Here is an 18,024-nt window from a genome sequence, read left to right as displayed (position 1 = left end):
GGTGGTGTAGTGGGCTAAAGCACATAACTGGTAATCAGAAGGTTGCTGGTTTGATCCCCATGGCCACCACCATTGTGTCCTTGAGTAAGACACTTAACTCCGGGTTGCTCCGGGGGGATTGTCCCTGTAATAAGTGCTCTGTAAGTCGCTTTGGATAAAAGCGTCTGCCAAATGCATAAATGTAAATGTAACTACTTAAGGTTGTCAACACTCAAAGACTGAAGACCAAATCACCTCAAGTACGTTTTTTCGGTCTGAATGTTAATTTTGAACATTGAGCTTTGAATTGGAACAATGCATTCCTATGGCGTTATACACACCGGGTCCGACAAATCGTCTGGCGACAATTCAAAAGGTTTTTCTTCGGACTGCGATGAAAAATCCAGCACGTTAATCATTCTAATCACCTGGCAAACACCAGTAATGGATGTGCAGTTGATACGTTCAGTTCACGAACCATTTGTACTGCAAACATAAACCAGGTCGGTTTTAGAAGGTCTGCTTATAATATATGTGCATGTCCTGTAGTATAAAGACTCTGGAGTGTGCTCTTGTGCTCATTTCATGCACTAAAACACTAAATTCAATGCATATAAATAATATGCTGTTAACACATTCATTCTTTTTAGAATATGTATGTATTGTGCTGATAGCTCAAATTTTACACTAAATCTGGTGTTTTGTCTTAATGAACATAATTTAATATATATATATATATATATATCACTATGCCTGTTATATTATCCTGGCATTACAAATGGCAGCAAGGTTCTACAATTCGTTTGCACTAAGCTTGTTGTAAAATATCCCATAAAAAGACTTGCATGCAATATTTTACTGCAAGTGTAGACAAGCGAACTGCAGAACCTTTACTGCTTTTTTATTGCAAGGATAAATAATACAGTATTCCTGTAACGGTGCTTTTTTCTTTGCACAAGAAACCCTGAATTCAATCCAAATATTCAATAATTCAATACAGAAGAGACCATGAGCCAGTGCTTTCTTTATATAATTTTTTATATTATTATGCATCATGTTTTATAATATAAAACAGTTAGCTCTGATCCTCGAATCTGATTGGATGAGAGACATTCCTTGAGTGCTGATGTCTCAGGACAGACGCTTCACTCGGTGTATCAATCCGCTTGTGTTTGTGGCATTCTAAACTAAAGTACAAGAGCAGCGCAGATGTGTAAAAGAGCCAGATATGTGTATTTAAAATTTTCCCTGTGGCATTAAAGATTTTAGCCAGCAGGTGGTGACAAAAGACCATTTTTGTGAGTTATGAGTGAGTTGAACTGATGCTCATTTGAGTCAGCGCTGCCAGTCAGCGAGCGGTTTCTTTTAAGTCATCGGCAATTGCCTCTCAATCCATGAGCGCTCAGATACTACTACATCAAAACTGGGAAATACAGCTTCAGCATTAAGGCTCATCACAGCTGAGAGACACAACAGGCGATCACACATACTCGAGGTGCTTACCTACCGGAGTTTCCGCATTGGGAACTGAATTCAGATGTAAACATTCAACATGGCGGAGGAGTGACACACACACACAACGGCAGATTCTGATCCATGGGGTAAGAAAGTAGTTCAATGTTTTTGTTCTTTTTTTCCCTCCTTGTTTATTGAATGGTTTTATATAAGCAATCTCACATTTGCAATCATGCTGAATGGACCTAAATCATCATGGCTGGCATCATTACCTATGGCAGGGGTTTTCAAATTGGGGTCCAGGGACCCCCAGGGGGCCACAAGGGGGTGCTAAGTGGACCGCAGAAAAACATTTAAGAAAATTGAAATCATTGCCATTTCATTCTGTTGTCTAAGGACTAAAAATAGATTTCAATAGAATTGAAAAAAAAATCTCTTCAGGTTTATAGTTGACATCTAACAGTTCTAATAATAGTATTTTTCAGATTATGTTTTTTTATGATTTATTTTGGCTTTAGTACAATGACAATATAAATCCAGTTATTCAATAATTTTATTTAACAACTATGTCTTTATATAAATTATATAAATGTGTCTTTACACATGAACATTAATGACTGCCGAAGGGTCCGTGGCAAGGGAATCATCATATTCGGGGGTCCTAATAGGTGATACGTTTGAAAACCCCTGACCTGTGGCTGAATCACAGCCGTGCTGATGTAGGGCCCTACAGTACCCTTGCTCGTGTGATACTGCTTAAATATACCTGTTAATCTTAATGTACATTATTCCAGGGGGCCTGGGTCGCTCAGCGAGTATTGACGCCGACTATCACCGCTGGAGTCGCGAGTTCGAATCCCAGGGCGTGCTGAGTGACTCCAGCCAGGTCTCCTAAGCAAATTGGCCCGGTTGCTAGGGAGGGTAGATTAAGTGGTTCTCGCTCTCAATGGGGCGTGTGGTGAGTTGTGTGTGGATCGTGGAGAGTAGCATGAGCCTCCACATGCTGTGAGTCTCCACGGTGTCATAACACAACGAGTCACGTGATAAGATGCGCGGATTGACGGTCTCAGAAGCGGACGCATCCATCACACTTGCATAAAAACACAGATTCAAAATTCTTCAAAATGCATCAGAAAAATGGAAAGAACATTAATGAAACAGTTGTGTAAATAGGTAAATGCTGCGTGTGTGTGTGTGTGTGTGTGTGTGTGTGTGTGAGAGAGAGACAGAGAAAGTGAGTTACATGGAGTCGCCTTTAAGCTTGCATTCAGAGTGCCCGTCTGGACCAGTGTGGTTTTATATGGTCCCTCACTGGAGGTGGCGCTATAGGGGATGTTCATCTCCATAAAGGCAGCATTATGAGTGCTGTTGCTCCGGGTCTTTCTCTGCAGGGCTTTCTGTATCGAGCTGATGTCAGTCGGCAGGTTAGCCAGCTGGTGAAAGAGGCTGCGCTTGCGGATGATGCCGTACACCAAATTAAAGTTACCTGAGTGATAGAGAGAGAGAGAGAGAGAGAGAGAGAGAGAGAGATCCATTTAGAAATACATCTGTATCGTTGCTCAGAGAGAAGATGCAGAAATTGATGATATGGTTACGACACTTGCCATCAAACTGGTACTGAATGATGTTGTTAAAAACTTCTAGCAAAAAGAAAACCAGGTGATGGTTCGCTGGCGAGCAGAATAGAAACCAGGTGTTGGAGAACACTTCCAGCAGGTGTAGCAGTTTGCTGGCGGCTACCATAGAAAGACTCTTCAAGTAAGGAGACACTGCAAAAACAATAGTGAAGATCAACAAGCGAAAACTCTTTTCTCTGGAACAATGAAGCAAAACAAACTCACTCACCGTTGACTATGATAGTGAGCAGACAGTCATAAAGGGGCTGCAGTCGCTGATGTCCACTGGTGATTATCTTATGGAAAACCTGTCAATCAAATAAACACGTCTGCAGCATATTTCAGGGGACATGTTTTTAAGCAGTTATTCTTTTCAATTCTTCCCCTACACAGTTTTATCCATCCATCCATCCATCGTCAACCGCTTATCCTGTGTACAGGGTCGCGGGGTACACAGTTTTATATCAAGTCTTATTTGTGAATATTCGAATATGCCACATGAAGATGCATTACTATTTTTTGTCCATTTTGGTGCGCTTTTATTGCATGGAAAAGAGCAGCACAAAACTTCTCTAAAATCTCTTTTTGTGTTCAATGGAAGAAAGAAAAGTTATACAGGTTTGAGACCACACGAGGGCTAGCGAACTCTCCCATTAATCCTGAAACGTCACTTTGTCAAATCTTACTGGCAATGATAGATTTATTAGCAAAACAGAAGTCAAACCAGATGTTTGTGTATGTGTGTCTCACCACTATCAGCAGGTCAGCGTGAGTCCCAGCAAACACTGCGATGTCCATTGGCACACGCACAGTATACGGCTTATTCAGACGCACCCCGAAATTCCTCTCTCCACTAAGCAGCAACAAGATAAACACGCTGATATGCAACAGTCCCACACGTGCTGTAAACACACACACACACACACACACACACACACACACACACACACACACACACACACACACACACACACAGTTAATGAGACACATGATTAGCCACACCCACAAAAATGGCCCATGAATTTAACAGGGTCACTTTCAATGGAAGTCAATGGGGCTAATCTGTAAATACTCGCTGTTTCAAAAGTATAGTCACATGATGTAAACAATATGTGTGTTAACATTGTTTTAGTGATAAAATCAGTTACTAACCGCATCTGTGTAAAGCTATATTCAATTTTACAATTTCATTGCAATGCTGACATGATGTCGTAAACCCAAATACGACAGTAAATAAGGCTATCTAAATAACTTTACAGCTCAAATAATACACACATTAATGCAAGTGATTTTACAAAATCATAATTGTCAAATTTCTGCGTTAAACCCTCCTAAAATTGCCCCATTCACTTCCATTGTAAGTGTGTCACTTTAACCTCGATTTTTGCTTTTTTACACGCGACCCCTGCTTTTAAAACGTTGCTTTAACTGGGGGTTAAAAAGCGGGATTTTAAAAAACTTTTACCCAGGCTTAGTGCAGTGTGAAAAACACTTTATACAACATTTGTCTAGTCCTTGTATATTTATATTATAATCGACAAACCATATGGAATGTAACTAACCCTTGTGCAACTTTCAGGATATTTTTGTCTTTTGAATTTTTGTTTTTTTGACCATTTTGTCTGTGTTAATGCCATCAGCATACATTTTGCCAAAGGTGTGTATTTTTGGGGAATTTTGATATTTCAACCTCAGTTCCTATAATACATCTATAACACACTGTGTGCACAAAATAGTTACACTCAGGACCTTCTCAGGACCTTCATGAATTCTATGGTGTTATGCTTTCACTCCAGAGCGCTGGGTTCAAAATTGACATTTTTTATATTTTCCACCAGATGGCGCCATTTTCTCATGTTCAGCCTATGGAGCAAATACAAGCTTTCCCCCTATTTTCTGTCTGCTGTATTATAGATCACTGCAGCACAACTGAATAAATGATGCAGCTGAAATTGTGTGAGTGTGTGTGTGTGTGTGTGTTAGTATGGATGTCAGAGTGTTTTGTATGCGTGTATTGAGAAATTTGTGTGTGTGTATAAAAAAAACTAAAGTGGTATTATGTAAACAAACATTTCAATGGTTAAAATCCAAAAAATTATGAGGCACCCCTTGTGCATAAATTTAGTTTAAAAACTAAACCATGACTAGTTCCAGCTGCTAAAATATACACGTTTCCTGAAATCTCAATTCGCATTTTTTTCTAAAATTGTTCCTTTAAAGAAATAAATTAAAATATTTTTTATTTTTACGTTCATATCCATGTTATATGTCAACACTTAAAACACATACTCCTGATTTTATTTACAAAATTGTAATAATACAAAAAAAATAAAATAAATAATAATTCCAGAAATGGATATAAAGATTATATGACTGAACAATTAATGCTCCAGTCACTCACACTGATTGGCTCGGGCGTCGTTCAGATAGAACAGAATCGGCACCAGAATCTCCAGCACATCGCTGCTCTTCAACACGTAGAACAAGAACTTCTGAAACACAGATGAAGAAACATCAAAGTCTGAACAAAACACATACACATATGCAGTTACTAAACGCACAAGAGCTGAATTTAAAATACTGCTAAATGTAAAAGAATGGTTATAATGGTTAATGTGCATGCAAACAATAGATGTAAACTAAACATGTGTATGCACGTGTGTTTTCAGGCACCTTGTTGAGGTCACAGAGCTTCCAGAAGAGCACCAGCAGCTCTTGGTGAAACTGGATCTTCTTGCAGGAATGAGGCAGATACGTCTGCGTCAGAGGATTATTGAGCAGTCGACTGATACCCCGCAAGATGTACAGAAAATCCTACAGACAAGAACAAAAACCACCCAAAATAATATTTAATGCATCATATCATATTTATAACTGTAATGTTATATATGAGAATACAGATCATTAACAGGTCATTTAAAGGTCATTACACACCACTGTTTGTGTGTGTGTGTGCATGAGTTTGAAGGTGTGTGTGTTGTGTGTTTTGGGGGTTGGTTGTGAAGTATACAAGTGGGGTTTTTGACCACAGGGTAGTGGTACTCTTTGTCTAGGTGGGGTCGAGGGTGTGTATGTATGTTTATAGCAGGGTTTTTCTCACCTCTTCTCTATGAATTCGGAACAGGTAGTTTACAAACAGGTTTTCAACTTCTGTGGCCTGTAACGCACATGAACATCATCATTGAGACTGAACTTACACAAGGTCCGTTCCAAAGCCTAGTGAGCTGCCTAGCTAGAGAGCATTTTTGGGCATGGCTACATGTAGTAATTCAAGTATATCTACATGAGGTACCTCTCTTCCCTCAGCAGAGCTGGTGTCTGTATTTGTGCTTGGGTTCGAGCTGATGTTTGCGTTCGAGTCGACGAGCTCTTGCTCCAATGAAACGATCAGTGTCTGCAGCGCCAGCTCTGCTAACACCCCCCGCTGGTCAGAAAACATCAGGTGATTGTACGGGATACCGTAGCCAACTGGATCATACACGCACACCACGTTAAGAAGAGAGGTGAAGAGCATGTCTGTGACAAAGCATGTCTGTGAGAGACAAAGAAAATGTAAAGGAATAGTTCACCCAAAAATGTAATATTTATGCTGCATTGTTTTAACAAATGGGTCATATATGATTTTGATTAAGGGCGAGTCAACCACCAATGTGGTTACCTATTTTCTCTAGAGCAAAAGAACGAGACCCAAGGGTTGAGCGTGTGTGTGTCAGATGGATTCTCGTACATGTCTTCAGAGAAACAAGTCAATAACAGCTTCAACAACTCCAGCCTGAAAGAGAGACAGCAAAGTATGGATGTATAAGTAAGTGATGTAAAGAGGCACATTGCAGTGCGAACAGGGCGGAGCTCTGACCTGTTGGAGTCGTGGGTGTGGTTAAGAGGCAGAGACTGAGCAAATCCAACTCCAGCTTCCCAGATGAACTCACAGCTGTCTATGGACTGAATATCACCAGCGCAATCCTGGACAAAATCAGACAAATTACTGGAATATGACAAAGTCATAAATGTCAACAAATGACATGCACAAGCTTACACAGATTACACTATTAGGTCATGTAAACGCCTTAAATGGTTTTCCTTTTATGGTGAGGTCTTAAATCAATCGGCACAGAGTTTTGCCCATTAACCTGATTTTGCATTGCATGTAAACAACTTTACCGGTGTTCTTATCCAATGTGAGCAAGTGTAGTGCTCATGATTGTTTACATTTTGATGTCAAAAGTAGAGAATAATTTGATGATTTGAAATCTCATGTAAATATGGTTTCCTTGCGTTGTTGGATTTTTTTATTAACCCTATATGGACAAAAGTATTGGGCCACACCTCTTAATCATTGAATCCAGGTGTTTCATTCAGTCCCATTGCCACAGGTGTATAAAAATCAAGCTCCTAGCCATGCAGTCTGCCTTTACAAACATTTGTGAATGAATGGGTCGTTCTAAAGAGCTCACTGAATTTGAGCATGATAATGTAATAGGATGCCACCGTTGCAACAAGTTAGTCCGTGAAATGTATTCCCTCCTTGATATACCACGATCAACTGTAAGTGGTATTATTGCAAAGTGGAAGCATTTAGGATCAACAGCAACACGTAAAATTACAGCACGGGGTCACCGATTGCTGAGGCGCATAGTGTGTAAAAGCCGCCAACGCTCTGCTGAATCAATAACTGCAGAGTTCCAGACCTCCTCTGGCATTAACATTAACCCACACCATGGGTTTCCATGGTCGAGCAGCAGTATGCAAGCATTACATCACCAAGCACAATGCCAAGCGTCGTATGGAGTGGTGTAAATGGTAAATGGTCTGCACTTATATAGCGCCTTTTTAACCTTAACGGTATTCAAAGCACTTTACACTGTGACTCATTCACCCATTCACACACACATTCACACACCAATGGCGGCAGAGCTGCTATGCAAGGTGCTAGCCTGCCATTGGGAGCAACTTGGGGTTCAGTGTCTTGCCCAAGGACACTTCGGCATGTGGAGTCGTGTGGGCCAGGATTCGAACCACCAACCCTGCGATTAGTGTCCGACCCGCTCTACCAACTGAGCCACAGCCACCCTTAAAGCACGCCAGCACTGGACTCTGGTGCAGTGGAAACTTGTTCTGTGGAGTGACGAATCACACTTCTCTATCTGGCAGTCTGATGGACGACTCTGGGTTTGGCGAATGCCAGGAGAACGTTTCCTGCCTGACTGCAATGTGCCAACTTTAAAGTTTGGTGGAGGAGGGATAATGCTACGGGTTTGTTTTTCTGGGATTGGCCTAGGCCCCTTAGTTCCACTGAAGGGAAATGTTAGTGCTCAGCTTACCAAGACATCTATGCTTCCAACTTTGTGGAAACAGTTTGGGGAATGCCCTTTTTCTGTTCCAGCATGACTGTGCCCCAGTGCACATAGTAAGGTCCATAAAGGCACGGTTAGATGAGTTTGGTGTAGAAGAACTGACCTCAACCCTATCTAACACATTTGGGATGAACTAGACTGGAGATTGCGAGCCAGGCCCTCTTGTCCAACATCAGTGTCTGACCTCACAAATGCTCTTCTGGAAGAATGGGCAAAAATTCCAACAGACACACTCCAAAATATTGTAGGAAGCCATCCCAGAAGAGTGGAAGCTGTTACAGCTGGAAAGGGGGGACCAACTCGATATTAATGCCTATGAATTTAGAATGGGATGTCATAAAAGCTCCTGTTGGTGTAATGTGTAGGTGTCCCAATACTTTTGTCCATATAGGGTATTTTTAAATAAATTTTTTTACCAGTCTTTTCTCCAGTCTACTAAGAATATACCATGCCACCTAAACTTTAGCAAAATTATTTGAATGTGCTAATCTGGTACCCAAGAAACTGCTTTTTATTATTACAACAGTTGAAAACGGTTTTGAGTATTGAGTACTTGAATCTCACTTTACACAAATTAAATTTTGGCTTTAAAAAATCATGAAGAAACTTCTCAATACACTCTACTGTTCTTTTGAGAGATGAAGGCTATTCCATGCACCACTGCCGTCTAAAGAAGAAACCAAACTGGACCGAACCAGGACAGAGAGAGAGAGAGAGAGAGAGAGAGAGAGAGAAGAGAGAGATGGGCAGCCAAGATGCACAACAAGGGGACAAGTACATCAGAGTGACTATTTTGAGAAACTGACTCCTCACAGTTCCTAAACTGGCAGCTTCAATGAACAGTATATGCCGGACACTTGCACAGATTCTTGGATGAACAGTAAGTTTGAAGGACACAGCATTCATTTAAATTGAAATTTGTCATTTGTAGCATTATGAATGTCTTTATTGTAATTTTAGATTAGAATTCTAGATCAATTTCTTTTCAGAACAAAAATGTCTTGGTGTTCTAAAACTTTGGAATGGTAGCATAATAGGCCTTTATACACCATAAGCAAATTTTCGCCGCAATTTCTCGCCGTGATCAACATTTTGAATTGAAACAATGGATCCCTAATGAGCCATTCTCGTTGAATCGCGCAGCGGCAAAGCAAAGCTTTTTTGCAATAAAATAGTCAAATATTTGTTTTAACAGTCATTGTGAGTATGCATTACACAGTGATTTTAAACAAACACACTTAACACATGAATATACAGTATGTGTGACAGTGACAATTAATATGGTTCTAAATGATAACATGTTTAAACCGTTAATAATATTTTAAACACCCGATTCTTTCTAATCATCACTCATACTGTGTATTCATGATAACACTGTTAGTCAACTTGTCCAACAGGTGAAATGAAATGTCTCGAAAGTGCTTTGCTTGTCGAATACCACCACCGATTGTAAAGGCCTGAACGTGCTAACGGCGAACAATCTCTTCGCATTATATGGGAAAGTGCCATTCGCCGTCGATTCGCCTCTCGTAATCATGTCGCGTTTGGTGTGAAATGGCCTGCATATCTGTGAAATAATCAGTACTTTTCATTATTGGCCAGACATAAATTCAGTTCCTATAGCTCAACTGGCTTTAGCATCATGCTGATAAAACAATGTCGTTTTTATTATGCAGTCACTGGAATGCTGTGCCGTTATTTGAATGTGCTACCATTCTGTTAAACAGTGGATAACAATACGGACCCGATGTTATGCTAACAGCTTAGCACTGAAAGACTCGGAGGGATGGAGAAGAATAGAATGAGAGCGAGAGATGGTTACCGAACTGGTCTTGTAGTGACTCTCTATGGTGAAATCTGGACAGAACAGCAGATCAGCTATAGCTGTGAGCAGAGACTCCGCCAATGGCCGTGTGGATTCATCATCACTTTCATCCTGTGCCAACATAAACAAAAATTAATTTGACACTCTCTTAAAAGGTTAAATGTGTTATTCTCTTAATTAAAGTACCAGTTTAATATGCAAATATATCTAAAAGTAATCCACTTATAGGTTGATTTCCTGAAAAGTGTGAAATCTATGATGGGCGCTTTATAAAAAACATTGCTCTGTTTGAACGTCCTGACCAGACCGATAAAGCAATATTGGCACAACCAATGCGAGTTTGGGGCGGGACTATCTGTTTGTTTGACCAATGGCAGATGAAGAAAACAGTTCGAAAACGGTCATTATGGTGGCCTGACAAATCCAACACACTGTTATTCTACAGACCAAAAGGATCAATTCTAACTCCTCCTAGAGCTATCAAGCTGCATCCACCAAACTTGGCACAGACCTTCTCGGGATGCTATGACTTTTCTAACTTATCAGAATGATGGTTTTTGCACAGTGGACTATCAAACATATGAAAAACCACATTGACTTACACCGACCACATTTACATGCACTTGAGAGAGCAAAGCGGCGTTCTGAAACGTCCTGTAAATGAGAACTCCGATTTCCTTATGCCGTTTAAGGGATTACGAGAAAGCGGTATAAAACACACCTAGGTTTCTTCTGGAGAACGCGGCTTAATGTGGCCATGTAAACACAGAACAGAGTTCTAACAGGTTTGTCATGCCGACTGAAGCACGACAGCGAGCTGAGGGACAGTTGACGGTGTGTCCGGGGCTGGCGAGCCCATCTCTCTCTCCTCTCTCTGCTTTCTCTCTCCCTTTTGTTATTCCCACCTCCCACTTCCCTTTCTCCTCTCTTTCACCCAGCTTCCCCTCCCAGGCATGCACAGGTCGGATCCGGAGACTGCTGTGACCCGCTGATGGTCCCTCCCTGGAAAAAAAAGGGGGGGGGGGGGGCTTGGTCAATAGGAGGAGTTTGGCAATGGGGGTATGTGGTGAGCAGGGTGGAGCCGAGTGCTGTATGGGCTGTGCGAGGCCGGGAAGTTAAGTGGCGAACACCAGCGTGAGTATTTAAGTAGAAGAGACAGCGGCAGACAAGAGAGAGGAGTACAAAGTTTGTCTGCGAGTTTGATTGTCTTTATGATTTGACGCAGCTGGCTGAAAAGCAGTGCGTGTTTTTGTTTCTTTAAATGCTGAAAAGTGTCATTAAGGGTGTGTTTACACTTGTAGTCCGGTTCTCTTGGTCTGGACCGAAAAAGAAAATTATACATTTTAACACAGAACTAAAAGACTCGAAACAAAAGGCATCAGGAAAAATTCACAATCTGATTTGACAGCTTTTATGATGTATATTTTGCCAATGACGGAACTTGCCGAACATCCAAAACATGTATATATGGTTGTATTTTTACCAGCTGAGAACAAACAAAGATATGCTGCAGGGACAGCTGGAGGGCGGTTCCGACGCCTGTCCCGAACTGTAATGGGCAACATAGTTCCTATGATTAGAAGAACCAGGTATGCTTGAGGTCAGTATTAGGCAAATTACTTCCTGTTTTTGGTCCGTTTAGACATCTTTGGTCCATGTTGCGTTCATATATCAATCGAACCGCACCAGAGTTCATTTGGAAGTGGACTGAGACACTATTCAGGTGGTCTCGGTCTGCTTGTTTGGTGCACGACAAGGTTCGGATGCCAGTGTTCACACTTGTTCAAATGAACCGCACTAACAGAGCGATCGCACCAGAGTTCGTTTTAATCGAACCAAACCTGCCAAGTGTGAACACACCCTTAATGTCTATGTGTTTGTCAAGCCGGTCCCAGCTTCCTCCTTACCTTCTTAATTGAGTTACTGTAGATTTATGATCCAGGTTCAAGAAGATGGCTGCACAGAGTTGAATTCAAAGTCAAGAAGATAAGGATTTTGGAGACGGTTGCATTGGGGAATTACCTGTGAATGTCCAGATTCGGGAGATGGCCAATTTGGCTATAAAAGACTGATGCATTGAAATGAACTTCAGATACGGTTTAGACTTATCTCCGACACTAGATGCCTTGCTGATATTGCCTTTTTTATTTTTGTACTTTATTTTTTTACTTTGTATTTACCTAGAACATTTTGACTGCTAGAATATAAATTATAACTTATAAATTACATTTGAGTGAGTAAAAGAAATTTGCCCACTGAGGCTTTGACTATTGATGTTTTCAGATTGTGTGCAAAGAGCATACCACAAAGGGGTCTTCTGTCCAGGTTGTAATATTTTTTTAGAATGATTATAATTTAGGCAAGATTCGAGCTACTTGACCTAACCTGAGAATAATAAAAAATAATGTAAAAGGTGTTAAGATACGCACTGCATAACAATGAAAATGGAAAGGCTACTTTCTCGCAATAAGCCGCTTTCTGGTGTCCATGTAAACGTAGTCATTGACGGAACGTTCAAATGGGCCAAGACTGTTAACACTCCAACTGGAAAAAATTCAGATGTAAACAAACCCACACAAGGATTTTAATCTGTCAAAATACTTCCGGTAGATACTTCAATTGGCTTTCTGAGGAGTTTTAAACCAAATTACATCAACGATACTTTCATCACACTTCTGGCTCTCTTTAATCACTGGATATTTAATACACCATCTTTCTTCAAGACAGACACAATCAGAACAGTGTTCAGGACTGGTAACAGGAGACCACAAAAATACACTCAAGAACAATCCCTCTCTCCCTCTCTCTCTCTCTCTCTCTCTCTCTCTCTCACACACACACACACACACACACACACACACACACACACACACACAGCTAGTGTTTTAAACAAAACCTCATATCGCACTGTGTATATTAAAACCCTGTTTGCACAATTCATGTTTGCCAGTGTGGTTCTGGCAATGTGTGCAATCTACAATCAATCTATCCATATATCTGTGTATATTTCATTCAAACTAAATCAATTTGGTGAATAGGTTTATTTTGGATACATTTTCAGTGTAATTCTCACCTCACTCTTGCCCGCTCTGGGTACAGTAGACCAGAAGAATCCATGCCAGTCCGGATCTTCAAAAATGTATGGCAGAATCCGCGTCAACAGACGAGTACAGCTCAGTACGATCTGTCTGTCTCTCTCACACACACAGCCGGAGTCTGCGTTCAATACAAGTCTCTCCACCGCCTGCAAAACACAAACAAACACAACGACTCACTTCATGCACATGCACTTTTGATTGCAGTAAATAAAAGTCAATGATGGGAGACGCCTGTCAATAAGGGTTTTCTACAATGGCAAACTGCTAAATGTACAGTAAGCACAGATGGGATACTGTACCTTATAGCAGAGGGTTGCCAGATTGGAAGGTGATTCCTCCCTTACAGCGCGGATCTCAGCGGCAGGAACCAGAGCAAAAAAATCCTGTGTGGTCAAGTCGATGTCAGCCCAAAACTGATCCCAGAACACTTCATCAGTCGCCTCCACGGGCTGCGAAACCACACAGGTGAATTGTGGGACCCATTATGATTTTTTACTTGCAAGTTTTTATACAATTAAAACAATTCTCAAAAGCGAGTCATTTCATTTTTTCACTGAAAAATATGTCTATTTTGTTTTTACATTTGCACAAATTAAAAGCAGCAGAACAAATACTAAGTATGTTGTATAAATGTTTTACAAAATATATTTGTATGTGTGTCTTTTGATTTACTATAATGTGACCAGCCGTCCCCATTTTCCGAGGACAGTTCCGGTTTTTGATAGAGCTGTCTGCGAAAATGTCTCGTTTTTACTGCATGTTCAAAACAGTCCGCAAAGTGAAAATACATGAAATGAAAGCTGCTATTGTAGCCCACCGGCAAACAAGGTTAATTGTGTGGTGTTTATTTCAACCAGTAGAGGGGGCTCCTCGCTAAAGCAGCTTTAAGTCATTCACCTTCCTTTATTAATTAGTTGTTTTGCCATTAAGAACTGGACCAGCATCATCATCATCATCATCGTTCAACGTGAGCCACATACTAGCTGTGTTATAAAGAAGTTATATTGTTATGTATTATATAAAAATAATACATTTAAAATAAGAATACAACATTAACAACATATATTTTTTATTTTACATAATAAAGTATTTGCAAAGAACAAAGTTAAATGTAAGTCAGCACATTACAGCATAGATTACATTGTGCCTTGCTGGGAAAGAAGTGACTGTAAAGAAGCATCATAATGCATAAGAGTTTATCAAAATAAAAGGTAAAATTAAGAAAAACAGGTCCATGTGATATGCTCTATTTGAGATAACTTATAACAGTTGGGTGAAACAATGTAATATAATTAGGGGTCAAGCTATTATTCTTCTTATTCCGCTCTGGAGTCTAGTAGCCCATAGAACTGCTTGCGGGAAAGTTATGAAATTTGGAAAACAGATAGAGGACAGTCTGATCTGTTAACAAAAGCAAATTTGGCATCTCTACCTCAAACTCTCTAGTGCCACCAACTGCCCAAATTTGCACTCACGTTTATGTTAATAACATTTGAACTAAGAGTCCTAGAAACTAAATTATTTTTTCCTCTGATTCCTTGCCTAAAGACGATCCGATTGCACCCTATGACGTCATGAAAATGTTTTCCGCTATTTACAATTTTCTGAAAAACCTACTTTTTCTAATTTACCCTAGGCCGTTTGTCTGATTTGCATAAAAATTGGCCTGCATCCAATAGAGGCACTCACGACCAAAAGAGATTCACAAAGTTTTGATAAACCATACCATTTTTGAATGGCGGTTCAACTAATTTTACGAAGAACGTGTAAATTTTAACTTGAGGCTGTATCTCCGCAACGCTTTGAGGGATTGGGACGAAACTTGGTATGCGTCATCACCATTATGCCCTGAGGTCACCTGCAACATTTTGCCACACTGCCCACTACTGCTCAGGAGAAAATTGCTCTTTTGGCTCATAACTCTTGAATGCTTTCCTGCATGATAACCATCATGCCCAGATAGTACCTCACCAGTTTCAGAACAGTGCCACATGCATGACAAAAATTCTAAGAACTAGCTATTTTTAGTTATTTTTTTAAATAAATGGGTTTTTATGATTAAAAGTTTACTTTTCTAACTCCTCATTCACCGTTCATTGGACTCTAACCAAAAACATGTCAAAAAGCTTCTTTTGGTGCCAATAATTGGCTTGAACCCGGTATTGCTGCTTACAGCTATATTTATTATTATTATTATTATTATTATTATTATTATTATTATTCAATACTGAATATTGTTTGTGTCATGGAAAAAACCCAACAAAATGAGGGATCTAAGGAGGGTAATTCCCCCTCCAGAAATTAATTTCAGGCCCTAATACAGTACATTGTGGAAGTGTTTAATATGATTTCAGTTGAGATGCTGAGGGAAATGGTAGTCAAGAGAGCTCATTTATTTTGAAATTCCTCTGCCAGTTTGCCAGCAAGCAAGTTGGCAGCCTACCATCTTACTTTTAGGAAAGCGCCAGGTAAAGGTGAATGTGAAGAGAAGGAATTTTAGAAAAGAGAAAGAAGAGTGTGACCAAAGGCAGGTGTCCCTGTGCAGTGAAATCAGCTGCAACAGTTCCTATATTCAATCATTGTTTATAAATATTTGTTTAGTTCACTTTTATGCCACAGTGTCATCTACTGTATACAGCGTAGAAAAGAATGAACTCATATGTAACAGAAGACAATTAAAATGTATCAACTTTAGCTCAGTATGAGAATTTTAATGAGACATATTCAACAGAGAATGATATACCATAGTTCATCATATTACACCATGGTCAAAATACACAACATCCTAATTACCCCCCCCTTTTTTAATTCATAGATAAGTAACGTGACATTGTAATGACACATTTAGCACTGAACTAGAAATGTCCCCGTTTTCTCATTTCAGAAATCTGGTCACCTTAATTTACTATTGTGGCCTTATTTACATTATATTATAGGTACATGCATAAACCACATTACCTGCTAACTTTATTTCCTTTGCAATGAGTTGTCTTTGTTACAGAAAAGAGTTTTGGCAGAATTATTATTATTTTTATTTAAATATTGCAATGTAGAACAATGTTTTCACTTGGGAAATTAATCATAGATCCACATTAAGTGAGCATTTACCTTTTAAACTCATGAAAAAAACAGAAAAGAGTGGGCAAAATTTCTTTTTAAACAAAATACAAACAAACTAACAGAAATACTTCAAACAGTGTTGGGTAAGTTACTCTAAAAAGTAATTAATTACTAACTACTAATTACATTTACAGAGTAATTAGATTAAAAATACAAGGATAGACATGAAACTGTTCTTTTAATTATGTCAAGTAAATCATATAAAATCAAATAAATTATTCATGAAATGGCCAAAGAATTTATGGGTGCGGCATTAAATTAGAAAACATACATTTTAATATTAGACGTTAAATTTAGATTTTAAATTCACTATTGTTTTATATATTGTTCTAGTATCTATACAGTATTTAACACAATTACATCAGAAGTAACTGTAATTAAAAAATGAAGAGTAATCCCCTACTTAATTAAGTAATTTAATTACAGTAATGCATTTCACCCAACACTGACTTCAACAATACCTGAGGCTTTCTCGTCTCAAATGAATAGGCTAACATATATGCATAAACATATTTAGTTTCTATGCAAACATTTGAACGCTCTTTTGACAAGCTATGAATTAAGATAGAAAGCTAAAATACCCCAAATTAGTTTATAAAGTTATCAGGTGGGACTTGCGCAACAGTCTTCCATATGTTACAGTTTACAGTGAATTAAACATTTTCCACACACATATATAAAAACGTCACATAAGTGAAATAAAATAAACCTGACCTGTGTTTTGGTTGTAAGCTGTATCACAGCTTTTCTAAAGTGCAGTTTGGAGTCTGAAGTCCCCATCGCGTTGATTCACCCTGTCTGTGATCGCGTCCAGCGCGCACCTGCGACAACAAATTACCAATCCTACTACGGCAAAGGTTTAGCTCATGAATATTAATTACGCCACGCCAAAGTTGCTTCGTAAACTTGCTAGAGTGTCCAGTCAGGTAAGCGTATCAATATTCATGAGCCACGCCTTCGATTCGCTGATTCGCGAGATGAAAGCGCATAATTACATACCTCTGCCTTTTCAGGTCATCCAGTTGGGCACACGCCCCATTACGTCATTAATATTTATGAGGCTGGCCTTCACAATAGTAGGATTGGTTAATTTGTGTGACCAGGATGCAAGCAGGGGTGATTTCCGTGTGCGTTAAGTACATATTTACTCACCGATTATTCTTAAATAGTCAAATGGCTTAAGTAGACTGTGAATTAATACTTAAGCTATTACTTTAGAGGCGCGTCTGGAAGAGTTTGGCCAACACTGAATACAATGCACTGTATTGTGAGAATAATAAACTCCGTCACCAGTCCATAACATACTCTATTGTGGAGTTTTGTTTGTTTGTTTGTTTGTTTGTTTGTCTTTTAGCACAAGATAAACTATGGTTTGAATGATGCTTTACTACCAAATACATAAAATGGAACTAATAGGGGCCTACGAGTGTGCATTATTGTAGCGGATGGAGCTGCTACAGCAAAATAAATAATAATAATAATAATAATAATAATAATAATGTTAGCTGCCTACAAACAAGAAAAAATGTATTGCATTGAAAATAGTATAGATACTGGTTAAAAAAAAACCTGAAATA

The 18,024-nt window shown here is 39.3% G+C and overlaps 1 pseudogene; it reads right to left on the bottom strand.

Moving 5' to 3' along the window:
- Positions 1 to 17,253, bottom strand: part of LOC127626550 (protein HID1-like) — a 23,522-nt pseudogene extending 6,269 nt beyond the window's left edge.
- Positions 17,254 to 18,024: the final 771 nt, after the last annotated feature.

The sequence above is a fragment of the Xyrauchen texanus genome, chromosome 33 (genome assembly GCF_025860055.1).
Source record: "Xyrauchen texanus isolate HMW12.3.18 chromosome 33, RBS_HiC_50CHRs, whole genome shotgun sequence".
Lineage (NCBI taxonomy): Eukaryota > Metazoa > Chordata > Actinopteri > Cypriniformes > Catostomidae > Xyrauchen > Xyrauchen texanus.
This window is presented reverse-complemented; position numbering and strand designations above follow the sequence as displayed.